Raw genomic sequence first — 22,438 nt, 5'->3', positions numbered from 1 at the left:
TTCGGGAGTTGACTGAAGCCTATGTTTGTATTGTTTCAATATCGATTCTGAGTGCGGTAATTATAATTTTTCTACAAATAAAGTTATAGTTTTAGTAATTTTGATATGTTTATTCTCTGTTTTTTTGAGTTCGAAATTTTGCGATGATCTCTTATTGATTTTCTTGACCAGTTTGATTAATTACTAATTATGGTACATTTTTATTAAATAGGGATTAGGGATTATGAAAATTAATAGAATACTTGTCTTGATTTAGAATTATGTGGTATCTTTATATTTTTGGTATATTCCATGATTTCAGGCATCTCTTTATTTACTCTCATATCCTTTTTGATTTGGACAGGGTTTTTACTTACATATTTATGATAAACTTGATTTTTAGCCATCTTTTTAAGGAAAAAAATTTCTTTAATTGATTTTTGTAAATATTCCTTTCCTTAATTCTCCTTATTGATTTTCCTAAATATTCTCGTTCCTTTAATTCATATATCACTTTATTGCTATATAAGCAGAATATTTATCTTCTTTGAGGGACACCTTCTGATCATTCTTTATTCTCTCATAAAACATAAAAAAAGAGAGGCTTTGAACACTATTGTTTTCTACATGCAAATAACATTTTTGATTTTTACCTAATCACACTCAAATATTCTTGAACTTTCATCTTGTTGATATTTCATTAGCACCTGTCCTTGCGTACTCAAGTCTAACTAAAGGTTGGTTTTCTTTCTAACTAAAGCTTGGTTTTCTTTTCATCTTTCATCTATTTATCTCTATTAATCAGTCAGTTTTCTTATCTTCTATAAGCAAAAATCTTTTTTGTTTGGTATGTGTTCCTTAAACTCCTTCAGTGATATAGTTTTATGGTTGTTCGATCCTTGATAAAGTTGCTTCTTATACTGCCTATTAATGATTGATATCCTGCTTTCTCAAAAAGTATAAGAATACATATTTGTGGGTCATTCAGGGGTTTAGTGTAAAAGCATGTTGTTTTGTGGTTGTGTATTTTGTTATGTTGAGTAGGTACCATATTAAGCAAAGATCACATCATAAATGTTGCTGCCTAAAAGATGTCTAGAGGTCTTCACCATCTCTTTTTATCTTTCTTCTTATTGAAATTTTGGTCTATAATAATTTTATATAAACATCGCTATGTATAATAAAGTTATGGTACTACTTGAGGGGCGGGATTTATGTGGTTTTAAGCGCTTACACGAATCACTTAGGCAAACCTTTAATTAGGATCAATAATAAACTTATTTTGTCACCTTGAAATCTTACTTTTCGGAGTTTAATTAACATTCCGACCTATTAAATTAAGTTCAAGCATGCTAATTTAACTCACGGCATGTAATATTAATGTTCAACATTGGTATTTATTTGACTGCATGTTTTTTTATTAAGCATATAAGATTATTTTTCAGCATATTAAAATCAATTTTCAGCATATAAAAATGAGTTTTCGGCATACTAAAATAATTTTCCAGCACAATAAATTAATTTTCAGCATCTAAAGTTATTTTCCGGCATACTAGAATTAATTTTCAGTATGTTAAAATTAGTTTCCTGCATGTAAAATGAATTTTTAGTATATTAAAATAAATGTTCAACATGTTTATAAATTTTCTGCAATACTTTGAGCAATCAAAAATCGTAGCCTCCAGCATGTTAATTATTTTCATCATTAGGATGTAGTTTCTTACACTCTAAATTAATTCTCAATAGTTTTACTAATTTACAACATGTTTTGCATAGTAAAATTAACGACTATCACTCCCTAACGCATTTGCTTAATTTACACATGTGTTATGGTTTAATAAATTTGCAACATATTATTTTTGACATGAATAATAATCATCTTTCATCATATCAACAAATTATATGTCATCTAGATATCATGTATATAGGTTTAATCACAAAAAATAAATAATTATTTGTTTGGCATGTCTACTACATAATTAACCTTATTTAACCAAGAGGCGTGTTTGAAACCATTATATGCTATGTCCTTATCTAATGATATTTGTTTGACATGCTTTGAGTCTAAATAAGAAACCTACGTTTATTTATCGAGACCCAAATTTAAAGTAGAAAAGTCCAATGCCTCTTGGACAATAAGTTGGGATGGGTAGGCATTATAGGAAACACGAGTTTTATCCTTTCTTTTAGAACATCTCTAAGCTTAACAACCAGCCTAGTTGGGGGGTGGGTAGACATTCGGAGATAACGGTAATCCAACATGTTTTGACAATATGACATACGACAGTGTCACCCAGTAATAACCCGTCTACTGGCTAATGGGCCGAGTAATGATAAATAATATGGGTGCTGATCCAAAATAAATAAAATAATTTTTTTGTCCAATCTTACGTATTTGTTTTCTCTTTTCTTTACGTTATACATTATTTTCTTGGGGTAGGTTAGATTCTCTAATTTAATATAAATTTTGTTTCTTCTGTCTCCTCGCTTATTTGCTTTATGTTGTTTCTTATCTTATTTTTATTACCACTTAGATAATTAATACTTAGAAAAAATCAAATAATATGTCTTGTTTATCCATTACTTTATCACTTAGTTAACATTATGTTAGTAAAACAAGTAACCTTTGCTTATCACATAGAATCCCCACGTAAAATATAAATTTGGCTGGGAACCACATTTGTGGACCTCAAAAGGTGCCTAACAATCGTTCTTTCTAGGTAACTTGAACCCTTACCCGAACTTCTGGTGATGTAGACTAATTAATTAGCTCTTAATTAGCCTAGAATGGTGCCCTAATTCACCTTAATTCATTAGGTGGCGACTCTTCACTCTTAACCCATCCCAAAAAGAGTTGTTACATCAAATCTTACTCTTCGCGAGAAAAATAGGGCGCAATAATTATTACTTGATTTATCCTCAAATTTCACTCCTTTTCACTTGTATAATGTTTCTTCATTTACTAGGATACCTACCCTATTCTGACGCCTCTAGGTTCCCGAGTACCACAACTTCTATCCACTCACATCCTTAGCCTTAGAACCTACCCACTTGATCTCCTAGACACATATAATATTGATCCTCATCTTTCTAAGAATCTTTACTAGCTCTATGGACTTACCTGTAGGGTCCCTATTCTCCAAGTCCCTACCCTCAACCTATTAACTCTCACATCACACTTATCCCTTCTACTCCCCCATACCCTAAACCTATCTCTTTACCTAACCTCAACTCCAATCCGCTAAGACATAACCCGGGCCTATAATCAACCACCAAAGCCACTACTTTAAACGAAATAGAGAAAAGGAGACAACAGGTACACACAAAGCACACTATAAGTCCAAATAACCTAAACAAGAAACAACAAACACCTATACAAAAAAAATAGATAAGAAAGCAGTTAGTCTTTTAATCAAAGTACAAGAAACCATAGCCAAGGCATAATGAGATATAATAACAAATAAATATTAGAAGTCACTAAGATACGCTTAGAGATCAAACACCCTTCTCTTGCCTGCTTTGTTGAATTTCGACAAAGGTTGGTGCAGAAATAGGTTATCAAAATATCATCATCACAGCTTCGTCGGATGGTCACCAAATAAAATACAACAAATTGGGGGCTTTCCATCAAGACTTTGGCCACCGAACTCGACTCCAGGAACTTGATTTTAACACAAAATTAAGGAAAAGACCAAGAATTCTTGTGATTTCCTACAGATTTCCAAAATAATCAAGGATGATTTTTTTTGTTCTTGAGTTTTCACTCTACTTTCCCCCTAATTTTAAGCTTTTTAAGATCTCCTAACATCCCCTTTTCTCTATTTTTTCTCCATTTTCTCTTTTTAATTTTTCTTTTTTTTTTTAATTTCAAGCCCTTTTTTTCTTTTAAACTCTTTCTTTCAAACTTCTTTTTTTTCAGTCTATTTTACCACTTTTTTTGGTTTTGGTCTCATTTTCAACAATTTTTTCTCTTTTTTCTGACCTCTGTGACCCTTTTTCATGGGGGTTAAAGAACACCCTATTTATATGTTGAATCTGAACTTGAAAGTCCGGATTTAAAGCCATAATTTGAAAAAAGAGAGAATCGAGAGAAAGGATTTGAATTTCAAATCTGAATCTCTGAATCTTTTATCTTTTCAGGGTTTTAATGGTGGAGTCAAATCATTTTTTGTGGTTATACCAATTAAGGGGTTTGTGTTTCTGATTTTTGCTAATTCACGAGCTGGGGGAGATGAAAAATGGAGAGAATTTTGTGTAGGGGTGACAGGCGACACCACAACTATGGTGGAGGCTAGTGCTATGGCATTTTTTTAATTTGGGGGGAGAGAGAGGAGGAAGCAGGAGAGATGAAAGAAAGGGGCGTGGTTTTGCTGTTGTTTTGGGAAAATAATAGAAATGGAAAGCTGCTTTTTGGGGAAGAGAGATAGACACTTGAACTTTGCATCCGTTTTGAATTTACTGACCCAATTTCGATCCATTAGATCAAAATATCGGATGGTTTAAATTTAAAAGTAGATAATATATATAATCAAAATATATGTATATTTATAATAAAAATATATATTTTGTACTAATGAGAATATATATTGATAAATACCATCTGGAAAAATAAAATAATATAATTATAGAAAAATGTGAATATGATTATCAAAATATTTTTGTGCAATTTTTGATGTTAAATAATTAACTGTATTTAGTTAAAATATTTTAAAATATAATAGGAAAAATGATTTTTCGTTCTCATTCTTTTAAAATTTCATAAAATTAAACTACGAATTTATTTTGCAAAATTATTTAGCATCAAGAAGCATAGGAAAAGAGTTAAAGAAAAAAGAGTGAGCCAAAATTGGTTGTCAACAGCTGCCTTTGATTGATAAAAAATTAGTGTAAGAATCTTTAGGCAATCACGTTTATGTAACCAATTTTTTCTAGAGTGAAATAGAAAGTTAGAAAGATTATGGCCGGACTCTTTCTGAGATGCCTACATATCTCGGGTTTCACTAAAAATTAGGCCATTTGTAGTTTGAATCATAACAATTTTTGATTAACCACAAAATTTGCTTCAGTGTAGAATTATGGTGACAATAAGTTTTCTAGTGGTGATTGTGGAGATTTTAGCTTGAATGGAATGGATAAGGCTGCACTTATATCCCTGAATTGGTTCTTTGGGGTAGTTGGAAATGAGAAGACATTGGATAGCAATATCTGCTGAGGATTTCAAAAGAGAAAGGATCGCGGACTTACAAAAACTGTCCCACTGTCGGATTAAGACAACACTAGGTTATAACACTATGAGTTTTGAGAATGTATAATTGAGTCAAGTTGAGTTTCTTTATTGAAATCCTTGATGTAGCTAGGGATTCTAAACATTCTGCTAGCTTGTCCAAGTTTACTACTAAAAGCGTAGTTCCATGGTATAGTGCATTGTCTTGTCAAACAGGTAAAGTTTAAAATGCCTGTTTTTATTTTTCAAAAATTATAAATTGAAATCGTAATGTAAGGAGTAGTGTGGAGATATTCAAACTAGTGGTGAAATCTCTATTTGTAGAGGCCTTCGGCTGATGGGGCGACCACTGAAATGTAAAGAGTCTCAGCCATCCGACTAGCGGGCAGTTGCTTGAAAGTAAAACCCTCATTCTGGCAAATTGATCTTTGACCCAAATTTGATGATGATATTGCTACGGAGATCTGATACTACTGTAATAGTGGTTTTCTTGCTACCATGATAATGGATTAAATGTATTTGCTATGGTGCAAACCTTTGATTTGTAGATCAGGGTTTATTGCTAAAATGTGCTTCTCTGGTATGGCAGAGTACTGTGTTTCTTATGTATTTTCTTTGATGTGTCAGGGCGTCCCCATTGCTAGTGTACAACTTTCGATAAGGCAAAGATTTGTATTGCTTATTTACATCCTTCGGTGTGGCAGAGGGTTATTTTGCTTGCTTATGTACAATCTTCAAAATGTAATATTTTACTTTGTTTGCCTATGTACAATCCTTAAAACATGGGAGCATGGATTTGTTTGTTTATAAATAGTCCTCGAAATATGAGAGCGTGAATTTGTTGAAGTTAGACAATATTCTCCAATTGGTGAAGTTATTCAATGACAGTGATTCTTCCATTGGGAAAGTTATTTAATGTGGTCAAGTGGCTAACTACAATTGGTGGAGTTTATTAGAAGAAATGAAATAAGTTAATTGTCTTATGAGGGCCCTCTGTCTTTGATCCAGATCTTGAACATACCTGTAAGAGAATTCAAATGAAATTCTTAGAGCTTGTGAGGATTAGTATAAATGTCATTAAAATAAGGTAGGGAAAGAATATTTTGGCTCATATTATAGTGATAAGACGCATAACGCCTCTGATCCTATCCAAAAGCTCAGCTCGATATTGTCTTTCTTAATTTTCATTTTCCCGTGATCAAAGAAAAATTCTTAGTTGGGAGGGAGTGTTGATATGTGTCGACTTGGGGATCCTGTCTTTGTTTTCAAAATCTTCCAACACTTCCTCGACTTTTTGATCATTCCCTAATTTGGAGGTCTGGTAGGTGGAAAAGTAGAAAAGTATTTTTGAAAATTATATATATATATGTGTGTGTGTGTGTGTGTGTGTATATATATATATATTAGAAATATGTTATGTATATATTAAGTATAGGTAGTAATCCTCTATCATTTTAGATTATGGCATGTTTTGAATTTCGTTGAGCCTCAATTTGTCAATCATGATCCATATAGCTTTATCTTTCGAGTGGAACTCCTCTGACTTTTATCGATGCTACGATGACTCGGGCGGCGAGATCGCTTATATTCTAGGGTTATACAATGAGCAAAAGGGTTTTTCTTAAAGTTAATACTGAACCTTTTAGGTTTCTTACATATCCTCAAAATACGAATCGGGTTCGTATGTAGTTTGAGGGTAGAGAAGGAAATATGAAATACAATGAACAAATTTGAATCAGACTGCTTATCCAAGTGGATTAGGTCATGACATAGTTCAAATGCAAGGGGAGAAAACAAAAATATAAAATGTAATTACTGAGCCTGACTTAGGCTACCTACGTATCCTAAAAATAGGAATTAGGTCACAACGTAGTTCAATACAAAGAGGTAAGAGTAAAATATGAAGGGACCGAATCTGATGAGGATTGCCTATGTATCCCACCGAGGGAAGTCAGGTCGAGCGTAGTTCTGAGTACATGAAAGGATGATGTTTTGGAGTTTTCCTAAATGTAGCTGGACCCTATGTGGGTAGCCTACGTATCCCATCATGGGAAGTCAGACTATTATGTAGTTCTGTTATATTAGAGAAAAGTGCAAAAGGACAAGAAAATAACAGCTAGTCCTGATGTATTTAAATGTAGTACTTCTTGATAACATCTGAATTGATTGGCTTCGTGCTTACTGTGCCATCCATCTCTCCAAGAATTACTTCTCCTCTTGAGAGTACTCAGTGAAGTATGTAGGGACCTTGCCAATTTAGCACAAATTTCCCTTTGGCTTCATCTTAGTGAGGGAATATCTTCTTTAATACCAATTATCCTGATGTGAATCTCTAAGGCTTGACTTTCTTGGTGAACACCTTGATCATTATATTTTAATAGATTTAGCTATGACATACTTTATAAAATATCTTCTTATCAATAAGCATCAACCGTTCCGTCCTGCTATGAATCCATTCAACGTCAGCTAGATAACCTCTTGGATGATTCCCAATAAAGGTATTTACACTTCCGCGGGTATCACTGCTTCCAAACCATAAACCAACATGTATGGAGTTTCCCAGTGGATATTTTGATTATGGTACAATAGCAGAGCAAAGCATATGGTAGCTTCTCATGCCACTTCCTATTACCATCTACTATTTTCCTTAAGATTCTCTTGATATTCTTGTTTGTATCTTTAACTACTCCATTCATCTGTGTTCGATAAGCAGTAGAATTTTGATAAGATATCTTAAACCTTTTATAAATCTATCTCATGAGGTTGCTATTAAGATTAGCCCCATTATCTTTTATTATTGACTCTAGAATCCCAAACTGACAGACTAAGTTATTGCGAATGAAATATGCTATCATTTTCTTAGTCATTGCCTTTTGTATTAAAGATTCAACCCATTTTATGAAATAGTCAATAGAAACAAAGATAAAATGTTGCCCATTGGGTGCAGGAGTCTTTAGGGGCCTAATAACATCCATTCCCCAAGAGTAAACAACCAAGGAGAACCCATCACATTGATCTTATTGGCGGAACCCATATAAAATCTCCATGACCTTGACATTGGAGACATTTTTGCAGGTATTGGATGCTATCCCTCTCCATGTTCATCAAAAATTCTCCAACTCTCAAAATCATCCTTGAAAGCATAAAAACATTCATGTGGGGTCCATAAGTTTATGCGTGTATTTTCTCTAACAGTCTTGTGGATTCTGTGGCATCGATGCATTGTAGCGATACAAACTTTGGACTTCTCCTATATAGTATTTCCCTATTGAGATAGAATTTATTAGTCATTCTTCTTAATTTCCTCTTCTTTTTGCTAGTAGCTCTCTGTGGATATTCCCCTACATCAAGTAATTTTTGAGGTCGTAGTTTATAATACCCCGTATGTCTCTAAGCTACAAGATGAACCATTTTTCCTATGTATGAAACCTCCTATCCAGTGAGTAGCATTTTATTGCATGACTTACAATAAGTATCCTAGTGATAAGATAGCTTATGATACATTAAGCATGTTCATATGAGTTACTTAAGGTAATATAAGCTAAGAGTTTTTGAATCCATCAAGTTTTAGTGTTCGATTTTGCAAGGGTCATCTTTGACTAAGTATACCTCGATGTTAATGTGGTATTTTGGATTATTTAGACCCACCAAATTGTAGAGAATTGAATTATATTTCCAACGATACCAATTTCACCTGAAACCAATACCCGAGCGAAAAGTTATGCCCTTTTTCGTGAGAGATAGTAAGGATAGGCAATTGGTTAGGCGTCGCCCAACCAAACTTAGGCGATTGGTTAGGCGCCGCCTAAGTCAGTTCCAATGCCAAAAATACTCCGTTTTGAGTTAATTTGAGGGTAATTAAGTCTTTTAACACTCCTTACACGTCCCTAAACTTAACCCTACGAAATATATAGCTTCTAAACATATTAGAACCCTATTAACATCTCAAAGCTCATCATACAAGAGCACCATAGGAGAAAAACAACTAGGGTTGCATAATCAAGCTTGAAGATCGAATTTCAAGGAAATTCCTCTATCAATCATCAAGAACCTCCCTTCCAAGGGATGCGTAGTGTTCATCTATGGATTTAATTCGTTCATAGAGCTCAAGAATCATGATTTTAAATGTTGTTTTGTAAACTTTTTGTGGTGTTATGAATATGTACATGTTGATGATGGATGTTTAAGTTTCAAGATGATATCTAAGGATGTTTTCATGAAATATATGTGATTTTTGGTTGAAAATCATGAAGTTTGGGTGGTTTAATATAATGCAAGTATAAAATACACCTATGCCTTAAAAATGCATGCAAGGTGTTTGATAAAATGCCTAGGATGCTAGAAATTCCTATTTACATGATTCCATGATATTCACATGACAAGTCCATGTTATCTATACATTTCAATATGAATTTCCATGCTAATTATGTATTCTTATGGTAGTGGCATGAAGCATGTATGATGATTAAGATATGAATTATGTATACGAATTATATCCATGCTTTTCCTACCATTTTTGAGATGTAGAATAAATATATGAAGTTTAATATCCCTAAATCATTACAATATGAACTAAATGTTACATGTTTCTATTCCCTTATGCTTGAATGGTTTCCATGGCCTTGCTATGAATAGTATATGTTGCTAGAATGCTCATGATATTAGAATATGAGATTTATGACTTGATTATAACCATTCCTATTCATGATAGATATTATGATGACCATGTACATCATGAAATCCCCCACTCATGTATTATGGATTGTTATTGATGGTCGTGTACTCAAGAAATTCAAGTTGTGTCAGTTTCCTTCCATCGAGTTATGGGGTACTTGTACCAAAAAAATATAGTTGTGTGCCTAGGACATGTCATGTTTTCACGATACTCTCAGTCAAGCCATGATCTGTAGAATTCAGTCAGATATGTGACTCAGGAAAACTCAGAAGTCTCAGTAATCTCAGTAGTCCTGTAATCTCTGTGCTCAGTAACCTCAGCAACCTCAGTATTCACAGTCAATCCCAGTAACTTCAGTACTCTCAACCAATCCTCAGAACTTAGTACATTCCATCAGTCATTGGAATCTAGTAAACTTAGTTTAGCCCTGCTAAACAATACCACTAGTATCAGTTCAGTTAATCAGTATCAGTTCAGTTAATCAGTATCAGTTCAGCTAATCAGTTCAGTTCAGTTATTCAGTTCAGCTTAGTTATTTAGTTCTGTGTCCTCTAGATGGGAGTAGAAGTTAGCACCGATTGAACCCAAGGATGGGAACTCACCCGCCAGTTCAGGGTGTGATTCTTAGTAGTTATCCTTGTGTTCCAGAATTACGTAGCCAGCGTAGGTTGAGACATCTCAACCCGTCAGATTAGGGTTGATGAGGTGGCTTAACCCGTTAGTTTAGGGTTCCCACCATTCTCATTGAGTACCTGCCAGTATAGGGTTCTTACAGCTGTCCTTACTAGTGGCGCAGTATTGATGCCCCTCTAGTTGCGTAGAGATTGGACCCCAGCTTAGCTATTATAGCATATTTAGGGCATGTCGGTTAGATAACTACTTCCCACAGTTTCAGTTACAGATTTCAGGACTATCAGCTATAGCTACCCAATCTTAGTAAAGAACTCAGATAGTTCTTTGGATTTTAGTATATATCAGGACTGTCAGATACAGTCAACTCAAAAATAGAATTAAACTCAAATAGTTTCCTTCAGATTTATGGACTGTCAGATACAGTCACTTATGCTATCAATCACAAAAGTTATTAGAACTCATGCTATCAGTACTCAGCTTCAGGACTGTCACATACAGTCAATCAGACCAGTTTTTCATAGTTCAAACTGTCAGAAACAATCATTCATTTATCAGTAATGTAATATCAGACTCTTAGTATTCAGTAATACAATATCAGATCCATCACTTGTTAGTGATTTACATATCAATATCAGTAAACTCAGTCTTTCAGAATCTCATTATCAGTACACTGATGTTGTCAGTATTCAGACTCAGTAGTCAGCATCTCCACGAGTTCAGTTACAGTTATGTATGCATGTATCTACTCTCACGTTCATATCAGTCAATATTGTCCATACATATAACCCTTTCCATTTAGCCCACATCACTCGTATACTTAGTAAATTCAGACGTACTGATGCATTTGCGCTATGGTGCTTTCTCTTATGTTACACCATAGGTTCAGAGGCATGAGCTGCAAATCAGTAGTAGATTCCAGGATCAGCAGTCAGAGTTAGACGTGAGCCCTTATCCTTCGAGGACATGATGATTTCATTTCTATTTCAGTTTTCACTTTATTTCAGTAGTTGGAGTTAGTTGGAGACATATCCCATCAACTCCTTATTCAGTTTAGTTAGAGGCTTTCGGACTAGATGTCAGATTAGATGTTCAAAATTTAGTATTTATGTTCCTTTTTGGTATTGTTATACCATATTTTTTAAATATGTATTAGTATTGAACCTTATGGCCTTACAGTTCATATTTCCGCATATTTTATGAGATATCATGCAGTTTACAGGTACAAATATCAGTCATGGGTTAGTTTGTGGTCCTTCGGGGTCATGAGCACCGTGTAGCATTTCGGTTCAGAAAATTGGGGTGTTACAAACTTGGTATCAGAGCCTAAGGTTCAACAGTGTCCTAGGAAGTATAAAAGTTGCATCAAGTATAGTCTAGTACATGGGCATGTTGTGCACCACACTTATGTGCAAGAGGCTATGAGATATTTTAAGAACAGTTTCCCTTCTTTCATGTCTCAAGATCGTGCTATTGTAAGTTTCTTTAAGGAAACCATGTAGATCCATATCATGCACCCCTCATGTTTACTTTACTTTACTTTCAAGGTAATAGAAACAGTGAAGTTCAAAGTCCTAAAGACAGGGCTTTCTTAGACAGTCCCTACGGTCTGTTATGAGATTAGCAACAGACTTAAACAGTATCCCATCAGTTCATTATTTTTCCAAGGTCGTACAGATTTTATTCATGATTATGAGAACTCATTCTTGAACCCAAAAGTTTAGCAGTAGTAGAGTTGGGATAGTATTATTCTATTTGATCAGATTATGTATTCATGGGGATTAGATCAGTAGGCTTGAACAGTACGAGCTAAACACTTAAGTTTATTGACTCAAAATTAAGCATGAAGGTCTGAATGTGATTTAGTAGTATATGAGGAAATAAAATCAGATAATGTGTTTAGTAAGACAGACAGGTGTTGAACATAATGTAGGTATGTGATGGTAGATCAAGTACCTAAGACAGGCCCTCAGATTTCAGTAATAGAGCCAGTATGTATAGAAAGCAGTAAGGGAAGACAATTCTAGACCCATTCTCATCTCAGTGCAGAGTTTTTCACTTTAGCTATCACAAAACCAACTCAGGCATTGCATACCGACTCTATGGTCATGAACTATAATCATGTATGAATTTAATTTCCAGCATAAGGAGTCCCTTTTACTCCACAGTATGAGTCATGTTCCATGAGAACAATCTACTTTCACACACTTTCCATGGGATTATGTGAGCCTTCAGTTCCCAGTATAAGGAGTTCAGTTCCAGCTCCCTCAGTATTCGAATCACGTCTCACGAGTACAGAATACTCTAGACTCAGGTCATGCAGCTCATGACTCATGTACTCATATCATGCTTTCCTGTATACTTAGCTTTCATGACTCATGCTATGCCCCTACAGATCAGATACATTTAGACTATGTCATGTATATCCTCAGTTCAGACCTTATTGGTAAATCCAAACTATTGATATTTTATTCCTCAAGTTTCAGTCATGTGTCAAGTTTAGTTTGTATCTATTTATGTTTCAAGTCCTCCTAATTCTCCTTATGGAACAGTGTAGTGATGAGCAGTTGTTTAGATAAGAGAAGATTGTTGCATGCTTACTTTGCGCGAGGGTGTAGTGGGACCCAATTAAATCCACCATATCCTTCATGTAGGTTTTATAGTATATTGCATTGGGGTTTTAGTGATGAGAGGAGGGACAGGTGTTTCAACTATGGTTAACCAGGGCACATGCTTAAAAACTTTCCTATTAGTAAGGTTGCCTCTAGGGAAAACAAGGTTCCAGTTGCCTCTTCTTCAGCTCCGACACCAAAGGGTGCTCCATCTGGCTCCAATATTAGTTGAAACTGTCTCTATACTCTCACTACCCGATAAGAGTTTAAGGCATAACTTGATATCATGATTGGTATGTTAAAGTTTTTTTCTCGTGATATGTATTATTTACTTGATTCAGAGTCCACTCTCTCTTATGTGACCCTATTTATGATTGTGCATGTGTATTTAAATATTGGTTCATAGTGTGTTCAAACCCTTTCTCTGTTTCTACCCCGATAGGTGACTGTGATTGCTAGAAAAATCTATAGGGGGTGTGTGGTATCTGTTGGTAGAAAAGACACTATAGTAGACCTGTTTGACTTAGATATGGAGGATTTTGATGTCATATTCGAGATAGATTGGTTGCATTCATGCTATGCTTTTATAGACTGCCATACTCGTAAGGTCGTCTTTAAATTCAATAATAAACCGGTTATTGAGTGGGAAGGTGGTTCCCTAGCTCCTAAAGAGATGTTCATATCATATCTTAGAGATTGGTGATTAATCTCCAAGGGGTGTCTTTATCATCTAGTCTAGGTTAAAGATTCTAACTCCATCGATGGTGAATGAATATCCTGAGGTCTTCCCTGATTACCTTCCTAGTGTTCCTCCTGATAGGGAGATAGAGTTTGGGATTGATCTAGTTCTGAACATTCATCCAATTTCTATTCCCCATATAGAATCACTACAGTTGAGTTGAAAAAGCTTAAGGAAGAACTCAAGGATCTTATAGATAAGGGTTTCATCCATCCTAGTGTGTCCCCATGGGGTGCACCTATGTTATTTTTGCGTAAGAAGGATGGTTCTCTTTGAATGTGCATTTGAACAAGGTAACAATAAGTATCCTCTTCCAAGGATAGATGATTTATTTGATTAGTTACAAGGTGCTAAGTTTTTCTCCAAAATTGATCTTTTATCCGAGTATCACCAGTTGAAGATTAGGGAGGTGGACATCCCTAAGATAGCCTTCCATACCCGGTATAGGCACTTTGAGTTTCTAGTTATGTCCTTTGGGTTGACCAATGCCCCCAGCGACATTCATGGATTTGATGAATAGGGTCTTCCATAAGTTTTTGGATCTGTTTGTCATTGTTTTATAGATGACATTTTTGTGTACTCTAAAAGTGAGGTGCATCATGTCTATCACCTCCTCATTGTGTTGCAGACCTTGAAAGAGCAGTAGTTGTATGCCAAAATTTTAAAATATAAATTCTGATTTAACGCTGTCACTTTTTTGGGTCATATCATTTCTAGTGAAGGGATTATCATGGATCCGCAGAAAGTTGTAGTGGTGAAGAAGTGTCCTAGAACCGTGACTCTAAATGATATTCGAAGTTTCTTGGGTTTAGCGGGTTACTACAGGAGGTTTGTAGAGAGTTTTTTGACTATAGTTGTCCCATTGACTAAGTTGACTCAAAAAAAGTTAAAGTTTCTGTGGTCTGATGCTTGTGAGGAGAGTTTTGAGAAGCTGAAGGATAAACTAACTTTGGCTTTGGGTTTAACTTTGTCTGAAGGAACTGATGGGTTTGTGGCCTACTGTGATACATCCCTTATAGGTCTTGGTTATGTTTTGATGCAGCATGCAAATATGATAGCTTTTGCCTCTAGACAGTTGAAGGTTCATGAAAAGAACTATCTGACTCATGACTTGAAATTGCTAGCTGTGGTATTCGCATTGAAAATCTAGCATCATTATTTGTATAAGGTACATATGGATACCTTTTCTGATCATAAGAGCCTGCAGTATGTGTTTACTCAGAAAGAGCTTAACCTTAGGCAAAGAAGATGTCTTGAGCTTCTCAAGGACTATGATATGAGCCTTCACTACTACCCAGGTAAAGCTAATATGGTTGTTGATACTCTTAGCAGGTTATCTATGGGATGTCAGGCTCATACGGATAAAGGGAAGCGGGAGTTGGTAAAGGACATTCAACATTTGGCTAACCTTGGAGTCTGCCTTTTGGACTCCAGGAATAGTGGTGTGTTGGTACAAGAAGTGGTACGACCATCTCTTGGTTCTAATATCAAGAAAAAGTAGATGGTAGATCCTATCTTGATGAGAATCAAGGGTATGTAGTTGGACAAAAGGCGATGGCTTTTGAGATTAGTGGTGACGGTACTTTACGGTACTAGGAGATTATGTGTTCATGATGTAAATGGTTTGCGAGAGAGGATTTTAGCTGAGGCCCATGAGTCGCGCTATGTTGTTCATCCTGGTTTGACAAAAACGTATCATAATCTCAAGAAGATGTATTTGTGGAGCAATATGAAATGGGATGTGTCTAATTTTGTATCTAGGTGTGTGGTGTGCCATCAATTGAAAGTTGAGTACATAAGGCCCGGAGGATTATATGAAGAAATTGAGTTTCTTGTATGGAAGTAAGAAGTGATCAATATATATTTCACTACCGGTCTTCCCCGGTCTCAAAATTAGTTTGATTTGGTTTGGGTCATCATGGATAGGATGACAAAGTCTGCTCATTTCTTGCCAGTAAGGACTAACTTCTCGGTTGAGGATTATGAAAGGTTGTATCTCCAAAAGATTGTGAAGTTGCATAGGGTACCTATTTCTATCATCTTAGATCATGATACATAGTTTTAATCTCATTTTTGGTGGTCATTTTAGAGAGGTTTAGGGACCAAGGTGAGTCTTAGTACTTCTTTTGACCCATATTTGGATGGGCAAGTGGAAAGGACTATTCAGACATTGGAGGATATGCTTCAATCTTGTGTGATTGACTATGGTGATTGTTGGGTTGAGCACTTGCCTCTTGCGGAGTTTGCTTACAACAATAGCTACCACTCAAGAATTGGGATAACTTCATTTGAAGTGTTGTATCTTAGTAGGTGTAGTCTCCTATTGGGTGGTTCGAGGTTAGTGGGGCAGATATATTTGGACCAGATTTGGTTCACCAAGCTATGGAGAAGTGAAGGTGAAGGTAATTCGGGATAGGATTAAGGCTACCCAAAGTCACCAAAAGTCCTATGCAGTCTTGAGGCAAAGGAACCTAGAGTTTGAGATTGGGGATAAGGTGTTCCTGAAGGTATCTCCTATGGAGGGAGTGATGCGGTTTATGAAGAAAGGAAATCTCAGTCCTCAATATATGGGTCCTTATGTGATTTTAAGGAGGGTTTGTAATATCGCATATGAGTTAGAGTTGCCTTCTAGCTTGAGCTTTATTCACTCGGTGTTCTAATCTCTATATTATGGAAATGTATTGGTGATCCATCACAGGCTGTTCCTATTAAGGATATTGGTATTTTGGATTCCCTTTATTATGAGGAGATCCAAGTTGAGATCTTGGATTGTTAGATTTATCGGTTGTGGGTCAAGGATGCGGCCTCGATAAAGGTTCTATTAAGGAACCACACGGTGGATGAGGCTACATGGGAAGCTGAAGAGGACACGAAGTCCAAGTAACTGTTCCTATTCCCCATTTCAAAAATTTATGCTGAAGGTATATGTTGATTCTTAACTTCTTTGTTTATTGACTTTGTTAAAAGTATAAAAGGGTAAATTCCTTGGTGTTCTATTTTTCATCTTAAAGGAAGGAGTAGAGACATTTGGGGGTTTAATCGTTCTTATACTGTATTATTCCATCATTTGAGGATGAATGATCAAAGTGGGGGAGAATTGATACACCTTGGGTTCTGTTCCTTGCAAATTTCTCGAGTCTTAAGCTTTTTGATCATTATATGACTCACCATACTAGTCGTATGGTATGGGTATGAGTTAGGTGACCCAACTCATAAGGTGTCCAATGAGTGGTGGTTGAGTTTCTATTATGGGTAAGAATTGCTGAGTATGAGTCGTATATTCATAATGCGAGGGGTATAGTGCCCAACCGTATATTGTCCAGTGTCTGTCCTAGATGTCCTGCTTAGGGAAAAACTTAAAGAATACTAGTTGTATGGTGATGGTATGAGTTACGCCTAGGGAGCTGTATGTTGGACAAAATATGGTGTCTAACTTTCTAATCAAGATACGAGTAGAGGGTACTACTCGTATGGTGTGGATACATGTTGAGGGGTCCAACCGTACCCTCATGCGTCTTTTTTATAGTTTAAGTTGAGGGTATTTTCGACATTTCCCCCTAATAACTCCTTTGGATCCCATGACATAAACCACCTTTGGAGGTTTCCTTAACCTATTATTTATAATAAAACACTCTCTAAACAGTCTTAAATCTCTCTCAAGCTCTTGGTTTAAAAAAGGCTAGGGTTTTCTTCAAAGCAATCAATTAAGGCTCTAAAGGTGTGGTTTCTCTCTGAATTCCTTATTGTCTGAGGCATGTTAATTCTCTTTCATTGTTAGTTAAACTAAAAACATGTTTTAGTGAATGGTTTTCATAGTATTATTGAGGTAATGTTTGGGTTTTGAAATATATGTTGGGGGTTTTGGTTGTTCTTGGTTAGATAATGTTTTCCCATGTTTTTTCTTATGGTTTTCATGTTATAATTTTGGTTTGAACATGTGGTTGCATGGAAATAGTCAATTGATACATGGTTTTGATTTTGGAAATCTCATTCCCTCAACATGTTTGTTAAAATGACTATGAGAATGCTTTTGTCACGTAGTTTGACTATTACTGAAAACTTTGCATTGCATAATATTGTAATGAAACTTAAATTAGTTTGGTTGATTTTAAATGGATTGAGGCCTTGGTGGCCATGGATTTGGTTAAATTGGAAATCTTGTGGGGTACATGGGAATCCCCTAAGACTTGGCTAATGATATTACTTGCAAGCTATAGTCGGTATGTTGATACCACTTCATAATGCCTTGATAATTGACTCTTGGAATTGGTGGTTTGGTTATGTACTAAATTTTTTTATTGGGCAATAATGGCGGGTTGTAATAGCTAATCGTTAAGGTGTGATTCTGATGGCGTTGTATTCCTAAGCGATGTAAGAACTGGCCATACTACTTCTCTTGTACAATGATCTTGGATTTGGGAACAACATTGTGTTGGACTAAAGTGGTGAGTTTCCATATGCTGGAAGGCTCCATTTCATGCTATGGACTTCTTTTCGTACTTTTGTTACTTTCTTGGACTTTGTTTTTGGCTATGGTTGGGGGCATGTCCCGACCTGATGTTCTTAGATTTTAGCTAGAGGATTTGCGTGACAACTATGGGCATGGGCGGTGTCGGTATTGGTGTCAGCCGTATGTATAGTTTTTTATATGAACTTTATGAAATGTTTTTCAATTATAATTATTCTATCTTGTAATGTTTGGAATTCATCCGACATAGGGTACAGGGTAGTTATGGTTGGGTATTTGGGGCGGTCTCCGATCTGGGTCAAACATGATATGCCCGACATGACTAGGACCTAGATCAGGTCATGTCATACTATCACTCCTAATCATTCATAGAGAACACCTCCAGAAGAGGGCTTATATCCGAGCCCTATGGTATGTCTATGGTATTTTAGCTGGATTGGCTCAATTATACCATCAAATTTTGGTCTTAGTCCTGTCTTGGGATAGTACCCATATTTCAACATCTCTGATGCAACTATCTTTACAGCATTCGACATTTTTAGTTCAACTGGATCTATCTTCTCCTCGGTCTTTGCATCTTGCATGATCTCCAGAGTATAGAAAGTGGCACCATCTAACTCCTCAGTGGCAGGAATTAAATTGGTAGAATAATAGGATGAGTGAGCTCCCATAGATAGTAACAACTTTAGTGCGGCCCTACTCAAACTGTATACACTGATGGAGGGTGGAGGGAACTACTCTTGCCACGTGGACCGATGGCCTTCCCAACAATAGGTTGTAACTGGATGATATATTTATCACTTGAAATAAGATGGCAAATTTCACATGGTCCTACTTGCAATGTCAGGTATATTTCTATAATGACACTCTTTTGCATCCATCAAAGGCTCTGAATTTCATCTGTTTTTCCCGTATCTTTTTTATGTTTATCCCTAAATCTTTCATAGTGGAGAATGGATATATATTATAACCACAACTGCCATTGATCAGAACTATACTCATAATTTTGTTATGGTATCTGATTGTTATATGAAATGCTTTGTTGTGTACGACTCTTTCTGATGATAGCTCATCATTATGAAAAGAGATCTTATTCACTTCTAGCATTTGTCTAATTACTGCAACTAGAGTCCTGCTTGTGGATTCTTTCTGTGTGCTAACTCAGCATAAAACTTCCATCAGATTATTCCTATGGGTTTCATAATTCATAAGCAAGGACATAATGGATAAGTAGGCTAGTGCTTTCTTTAGCTGTTTTTCGACTGAATAGTTTTTGGGTTGCATTTTCTTCCAAAACTCTATAGCTTCAGCATTAGTAATATTCCTTTTTAGATTTTGATCTTTCCTGGTAACTCCTCGATTTAGATCTTCTAATATGTAACACCTTCCTGGCCTATTCATCCCCATGAGCCACAACAACATCTATCATTTTTCCCTTGGCTTCTGCTCGATAATTCCATGGGGCTACTTTAGTGTCATAATCAATCCTCCCATTGGCTATAGTGGTTACTATAACTCTTGGCAGGTAAGTCTAAATAGTCAAAGGCTTCCTCAACTGAACTACGATAAAAGGTTGTGCTAGTGATATAGTAGCAACTTCTTCTGCATTCCATATGGGAACAAAAGCTTCCTCTAAGTCATATGCTTTCTCCAGAGTAATTATGTTGACTTTTTATTTTCATGATATGGTAAAGGGTTATTGTTCATGTTTGGATCTACAACGATGCGTTTGATTACTCCCTTCTTGATTAGAGACTCAATTTGATTATTCAAACTATAACACTCTTTCACTTCATTCCCTATACTCCTGTGTGATAAGAGCATCACTTGTTGCCATCGATATTTTGAGAGGTTGGATCAGGGGATTTTCCTTCTACTAGATATAACAATCCTGCCGCCCTCAATCTTTCAAACAATTATGCCAAAGGTTCGATAATTGGTGTGTAGGTATGGGTAATTTTTGCTTTGAGATTTGGACGTGGTATTGGTGCATATACTGGTCTATTTTTGTGAGCTGGAGCTTGGATATGAGCATATGGTCTTGGCGGATTTTGGTATGTTGGATCTCGAGGTGGATTGTAATATGGCTGAGTATCGTACACTAGACTATGTGCAACAATCTGGGGGTTGTTAAGGTATTAGTAGGAAGAATTTCCAGGTTGGTAGTATGGTGTTATAGCTAAGACACCTTTTTTCTTCTTATTACTACCAATGGAACCGGACTATATGGCCTTACTTGTGGCTTGTAGTGCAACTATAGACTGGATCTTTCTTGACTTGATCTTTCTTTTATGAAATCTACCATTTTGACCAATTCTACAATCTTTTGGTCCATCATCGACATCATCTTGTCAAAATAAATACCCCACTGATCTTGGATAAAATACTTGGAGAGTTTACTTTTGTCCAGTAGAGGCTGGATCATAGCTGCCTTAGTCCTCCATCACCAAGCATATTGTTGAAATGACTTTGATGGCTTCTTTTGTATGTTTTCCACTGAGAATAGATTTGGGATGATCTCTATATTAAACCTGAAGTGATTTATGAAATCTCCAGCCATTTCATGCCAGTTACTTCATTTACGAGGGTCTTGGCGAGTATATTAATTCAAAAATTCTCCCAACAGGCTTCTAATGAATAACTTCATCCTCAACGTCCCATTTCTTTCTACACCAACCAACTTATTGCAATAAGAACTTAGATGTGAATGTGGGTCACCCTTTCCATCAAATATATTGAACTTTAATGGTTTGTACCTGACTGGTATGTCGATGTCTGGATGGATGCACAAGTCATCATAGTTCAAGCCTTCACTCCCCCTGATGACTTACAGGTTTCTTTATACCCATTTAGACTTTCGTACTGAGATACTATCGACCCTTCTTCATTTTCTTGGACATTCTTCCCCAATCCCGTATACCGATCGACCTTATATAGAACTTTAACAGCTGAAAATGTTGAGAAAATAAGAGCTTCGATAGAATATACTGGTGGCACAATTATCTTGCAAGTGACCTATGCCTTGGGTATGTGTTGCATTATTGGGTGAACTGGAATGGAAAAATTCTGAGTAGGAGATAGAAGATTAGGCGCAGCTCTGGCAATTGGTTGAGGAACAAATGGGGCTTGAGCATATAAAGGTGGATTTGTTAGGTTAGCAGGAGAGACTAAGGGTAATTCAGCATTTAGAGCCTGGAATTAAGTGAGAAGGGTAGCCACTGTAAGATTGTTCAAGTCCCATATTTGGCGTAGTTCTTCTGTCAGGATATCGATTTCTTATGCCATGTTATCCATCTATTCATCGTTCTGGGTGTCTGACATTCTTTGAGAGCTTTCACCGTCATCCACTGGTATCATTGTGGCCTTGTCCTTGTTAGTCATTTTTCCTTTGGATCAGAGGTTGTATTGTGATTCCTCAGCTTATGAGTCAACATAAATACACTTTTCTTTTTGGGGATTAATAAAAAAAAATAAAAGAAAAAGAAAAAAAAGGGAAGCCATGTCAATTTGGGAGACATTGGAAGATGTAACAAACATGTATTTGCCAGAGGTGGGCCTACGATGCAAGCATTAATGATTGATTGATTCTAAGTTTCAAACCGTTCTTAAATTTAGGATGAATCTATTTTCATTAATAATCAAGGAGGGAGTAGAGAACCCCAAGTTACAAAAAGAGAAAGTCTTGAATTTGAGATTACATAATGATTGCCATATTACCATAGAAACATTAACATAGGTCATACAAGACCTTTAGAGAAAGTAAAAGATGGAAGACAAAAGTATAAAAACATCAAGATAGGTCGCGCAAGACCTTTAGAAAACTAAATATAGAAAATAGAGCCTAAGGCCAGGTAGCGGGATCATTATCCAGATCATAATAAGGTCATAGGTGGTATTCTGTGGATGCGTCGGGCTGCCACCATAGTGATATTCATCCTTCTCATTATTGAATCCTATGGGTCCATATTTTCCTTCCTACGGATCCTCCTCTATTTTCTCTGTTAGCTCCCTTTCTTGATCTTTCATTCCTTCCATTGGATCTTTCTATGGATCTTCATCCTGGTCTTCTTCTATCTCTTCTTTGGGTTTATTATCCATTATAGGGATAAGA

Source organism: Capsicum annuum, chromosome 11 (assembly GCF_002878395.1).
Source record: "Capsicum annuum cultivar UCD-10X-F1 chromosome 11, UCD10Xv1.1, whole genome shotgun sequence".
Taxonomy (NCBI): domain Eukaryota; kingdom Viridiplantae; phylum Streptophyta; class Magnoliopsida; order Solanales; family Solanaceae; genus Capsicum; species Capsicum annuum.
This window is presented reverse-complemented; position numbering follows the sequence as displayed.